Below are 5,764 nucleotides of genomic sequence, written 5' to 3' on the forward strand. Positions count from 1 at the left end.
CGCGTGGGTCACGCACTCGCGTGAGTGTGAGTAAGAGAATAGTCGACGCGGCCGCGTCGGCGACGCGGTCGCGTGACAAGGATTGTGCTTCCAGCACCACTCTCGCACAATATAGCATTGTGCACCCTTTTACATCAAAAATGCAGGGCACGCGGCCGCGTGAGTCACGCGGTCGCGTGGGAGGTCATGATGTCCAAGCGACGCGGTCGCGTGGGGTAATTTGTGCCATTGGCACAATTCCAGTGCTCCTCCTGCGTAACTTTCTATTCATTTTGATTTTTCTTTACTCCTCCTGCCACGCGGACGCATCGCTAGTGCGATCGCGTCGCGCGGCGAAATTTTTTTTTTTTTAAAAAAGAAATATAAAAACATGCATATGAAAGAGCACGGAAGTACTAATAAAGAGAAGAGTTATTAAAGAAGAAAAACTAAAAGTGAAGAAAAGAACGATCATACCGCGGTGGGTTGTCTCCCACCAAGCACTTTGCTTTTACGTCCGTAAGTTGGACGCTCCTATAGCTCAATCTGCTGCGATGTGGGGACCTTGTCACCATGGTATAGCTTCAGGCGGTGTCCATTAACCTTAATAAGTTCAGAGCTTGAAGGATGGCTTAGGTGATAAACTCCGTATGGTTCAGCCTTCTCTATTTTGTATGGACCTTCCCATTTTGATCTCAACTTACCGGGCATGAGCCTTAGTCGAGATTTGTAAAGGAGAACAAAATCTCCAGGTTGGAACTCTCTCTTCTTGATGTTTTCATCATGCACAGCTTTCATCTTTTCCTTGTATATTCTGGAGTTCTCATAAGCTTCCAGGCGAAGGTTCTCCAGTTCCTGCAGTTGCAACTTTCTTTCAGCTCCAGCACTCTCAATTCCCATGTTGCACTCCTTAACTGCCCAGAAGGCTCTGTGTTCTATTTCAACTGGGAGATGGCAAGCTTTTCCATAAACCAAGCGGAAGGGACTCATCCCAATGGGTGTCTTGTATGTTGTTCTGTATGCCCACAGTGCATCTTGTAGTCTGGTGCTCCAGTCTTTTCTATGAGGCTTTACTATCTTCTGCAAGATACGCTTAATTTCTCTGTTTGACACCTCGGCTTGCCCATTAGTTTGGGGATGGTAAGCTGTTGCAACTTCATGGATTATCCCATGCTTCTTCATCAATCCTGTTAGTCTCCTGTTACAAAAATGGGTGCCTTGATCGCTCACGATCGCTCGTGGTGATCCAAAGCGGCATATAATATGGTTTCTCACAAAGGAAACAACAGTGTTAGCATCATCAGTGCGGGTAGGAATTGCTTCCACCCATTTGGAAACATAATCCACAGCTAACAATATATAAAAATATCCACTAGAATTTGGAAATGGACCCATGAAGTCAATGCCCCATACATCAAAAATTTCACAGAAAAGCATACATTGTTGAGGCATCTCATCCCTCCTGGATATCTTACCAAATTTCTGGCATGGGTGACAAGATTTACAAAACTCAGCAGCATCTCTAAAAAGAGTAGGCCACCAGAATCTGCAGTCTAAGATCTTTCTAGCTGTTCTTTGAGGGCCAAAGTGTCCTCCACTCTCAGATGAGTGACAGGACTCTAAAATGGACTGGAATTCTGATTGAGGTACACATCGTCTAATTATCTGGTCAGCGCCACATCTCCATAAATATGGGTCATCCCATATATAATATTTAGACTCGCTTTTCAGCTTGTCTCTTTGATGTTTAGAGAAATGTGGAGGAAATGTGCGGCTAACTAAATAATTAGCAACAGGTGCGTACCAAGGGACTACCTCAGATACTGCTTGCAGGTTGTCAAAAGGAAAATTATCATCTATAGGAGTAGAATCATCCTTAATATGTTCAAGGCGACTCAAGTGGTCCGCTACTAAATTTTTGATTACCACTCCTGTCTTTATTTCTAAATCAAATTCTTGTAACAGCAGTATCCAACGTATAAGTCTTAGTTTGGATTCCTTTTTAGCTAATAGATACTTTAGAGCTGCATGGTCCGAATACACTACTACTCTAGTACCAAGTAAATAAGCTCGGAATTTATCCAGAGCGAAAACAATAGCAAGTAGCTCTTTCTCAGTAGTAGTATAATTGGACTGGGTAGTGTCTAAAATCTTAGACACATAAGCAATAACAAAAGGATCCTTACCTTCACGCTGAGCCAGCGCTACTGCTACTGCATGGTTGGAAGCATCGCACATGATTTCAAACGGCTGGCTCCAGTCGGGTCCTCTTACAATTGGGGCTTGAGTTAGAGCAGCCTTCAGCTTATCAAATGCTTGTTTGCAATCTTCACTGAACTCGAACTCAATGTCCTTCTGTAGTAATCTGGATAAGGGAAGTGGCACCTTACTAAAGTCCTTAATAAATCTCCTGTAGAAACCTGCATGGCCAAGGAACGAACGGACTTCCCTCACAGAAGAGGGGTAAGGTAAACTAGAAATAACATTCACCTTTATTGGGTCTACAGAAATGCCATTATTAGATACCACATGTCCTAATACAATCCATTGCTTTACCATAAAGTGGCATTTTTTGAAATTCAATACAAGGTTTGTATCAACACATCCATCTAATACTCTAGATAATCCATCTAAGCAAAGGTTAAAAGAATCACCATAAATGCTAAAATCGTCCATAAAAACTTCCATACAGTCCTCAATAAGATTAGAGAAAAGGCTCATCATGCACCTTTGGAAAGTAGCTGATGCGTTGCACAAGCCAAAGGGCATTCTCTTATAAGCATAAGTCCCAAAAGGACATGTAAAAGTAGTCTTTTCCTGATCCTCAGGAGCTATATGAATCTGGAAATAACCTGTGTAACCATCTAAAAAGCAATAATGCGATTTATCTGACAGGCGATCCAGCATTTGATCAATGAATGGAAGTGGGTAGTGATCCTTACGGGTAGCTTGGTTGAGGCGTCTGTAATCAATGCAGACTCTCCAAGCATTCTGAACTCTAGTTGCTATGAGCTCTCCATGCTCATTCTTCACGGTAGTGACTCCAGATTTCTTGGGCACCACTTGTACTGGGCTTACCCATTCATTGTCTGAAATGGGGTATATGATACTGGCTTCCAATAATCTGGTCACTTCCTTTTTGACAACTTCCAAGATGGTAGGGTTCAATCTTCTTTGTGGTTGATGGACAGGTCTTGCTCCTTCTTCTAAAAATATTCTGTGCTCGCATACTTGAGGGTTAATTCCCACTATGTCTGCCAAACTCCACCCAATTGCCTTCTTATGCTTCCTCAGTACATCAAGTAACTGCTCCTCTTGTTGAGAAGTCAGTTCCCTAGCAATAATAACCGGAAGCTTCTGCTCATCCTCAAGATAAGCATATTTGAGATGTGGAGGGAGAGGTTTCAATTCTAACTTTCGATCATGGGTAGGCTCTGGATTATCTGGGACTTGCGAAAATGGCGAAGTGTCCTCATTGTCAGTTAAGAGGGTCCCCATACTTGGACCTTGTCCAGTGTGCCTCTTTTCGAACTCTTCTTTTTGAACTTCAGCCACACTTTCGTCTATGACATCACACTGAAAGATATAACGATCTTCTGGGGGGTTGTCAATGACTCCATTCAGATTGAAGATCACTATGCGGCCATCTATTTCAAAGGAGTATGTTCTTGAAAAAGCATCCAATTTGAATTTTGATGTCTTAAGGAATGGTCTTCCAAGTAGGATTGATGATGGCTTATCTGAATCATTATGGGGCATCTCCAACATATAAAAATCAGTGGGAAATGTGAGCCCTTTAATGTTCACCATAACATCTTCAGCAACTCCAGCCACTGTAATAATGCTTTTATCTGCTAACACAAAACGAGCTGCTGACCTTTTTAAGGGAGGGAGCCTTAAAACATCATATATAGACAAAGGCATTATACTGACACATGCTCCTAAATCACACATGCAGTCATAAATTACTACACCACCAATAGTACAACTAACTATGCAAGGGCCTGTATCACTACATTTTTCAGGTAATCCTCCCATTAAAGCAAATATAGAACTACCTAAAGGAATAGTTTCTAATTCGTTAATTTTGTCTTTATGAATACATAAGTCTTTTAGAAACTTTGCATATTTAGGTACCTACTGAATAACATCAAAAAGGGGAACAGTTACCTCAACCTTTTTGAATATTTCTACCATTTTAGGATCAGGTTCCAGCTGCTTCCTGGGCTTCCTTGCAAGTTGTGGAAATGGAATGGGAGTAGTGTTTTCTGTGGTGCCTGCGCCTTTTTGTGCTTCTTCCTGTGGTTGAGCTATCTCTTCTTCAGCTATGTCCTGTATATCCTCTTCCTCTTCAACATCTTCGATTTCCACCACCTCTTCAGCTGAGACGTATTCTGGTGAGCTTGGTTCCTCCTGATTCCTCTCCTGCAGTGTGGTTCCGGATCTCAGGGTGATGGCATTAATGCCTCCCTTTGGATTGGGTAATGGTTGAGAGGGGATTCTAGTGGTGATTGAAGGTTGGTTACTGGAATTTTGTGCTGAACTAAGCTGTGACATAAAAGCTTGCAGAGTAGAGGTGAAACCATTCAGACTGGCGTTAATATTGTTCACGATGGTATTTTCCATGGCCAGTTGTCTTTTATCAAAAGCTTGTAATAAATCTTCATTAGAAGATACAGAAGAATGAGTAAATTGAGAGGTTTGCTACTGATTGTTCGGTGGTCCTTGGTTTTGCCTCAGGTGAGGTGCTCGGTAAGGTTGATTTTGCTGCCTGTTGTTGTTATTATTCCACCTCTGATTATTGTTGTCCCTCCAATTCTGGTTTGAATTGTCCTGCCATCCATGGTTATTATTTCCACTTTGATTGTACCCTTGGTTGGGGCGGTCATAGAAGTTGTGAGTGGATGCCACCATGTTGTCTTCTTGTTGGAGCTGCGGGCATTCATCAGTGTAATGACTGTAATCAGCACAAATTCCGCAAATTCTTTGTGGGACTAGTTGTTGGTTTTGCTGTGGTTGAGTTTGCTGAGCTTGTTGATTCAACTTCATTTGCTTCAGCAGGTTGGTCATCTCACAGATGCTTCGATTTAGAGCAGCAGTCTCTATGCCAGAAGATACTTCTGCAACGGCCCTTGAACGGCCTTGCTTCTGTCTGTGGTTCCGAGTAGATTCAGCTAAATCACTAATCAATTGCCAAGCTTCATCAGTGGTCTTGTACTTCTTCATAGACCCATTGCTGGCACTTTCCAATGTGGTCTTATCCTGGGGTCTCATTCCTTGTGTGACATAGCTGAGTAGCACGATCTTGTCAATCATGTGGTGGGGGCATGCTTCCAGAAGATTATTGAAGCGCTCCCAGCATTCAAAGAGAGTCTCATTGTCATCCTGAACAATTGTAGAGATATCCTTCCTTAGTTTATCAGTAACTTCAGATGGAAAGAATTTCTCCAGAAACTCCTTTCTGAGTGTATCCCAGTTGGATACATTTGCTAGAGGTTGAGTGTAGTACCACTCTCCTGCTTTTCCCTCAAGAGGGAACGGGAAAGCTTTCAGCAGAATTAAAGTTTCATCAGTGCCATCACGCCTGACAGTAGAACAGGCTGCCTGGAAATCTCTCAGGTGCTTGATAGGCTCTTGAGCAGGTAGGCTATGAAACTTGGGCATCAAATTTAGCAGTGCAGTCTTTATTTCAAAATCCATAGCTACCGCTGGATGATGAACTTGAAACGGTTGCATTGTAAAATTAGGAGCTCCTTCCTCCTGAATGGTAACTCTTCTAGCTGCC

The 5,764-nt window shown here is 42.6% G+C and overlaps 1 non-coding gene across 1 annotated transcript; it reads left to right on the plus strand.

Annotated features, from left to right (window-relative positions):
• The first annotated feature begins 5,289 nt into the window (after positions 1–5,289).
• LOC148553591 (small nucleolar RNA R71) lies at positions 5,290–5,397 on the plus strand. The gene has a single exon (XR_015893312.1). It is a non-coding gene; the product is annotated as a small nucleolar RNA R71 (small nucleolar RNA).
• Positions 5,398–5,764: the final 367 nt, after the last annotated feature.

Source organism: Arachis ipaensis, chromosome B7 (assembly GCF_059453495.1).
Source record: "Arachis ipaensis isolate K30076 ecotype BB chromosome B7, ASM5945349v1, whole genome shotgun sequence".
Taxonomy (NCBI): domain Eukaryota; kingdom Viridiplantae; phylum Streptophyta; class Magnoliopsida; order Fabales; family Fabaceae; genus Arachis; species Arachis ipaensis.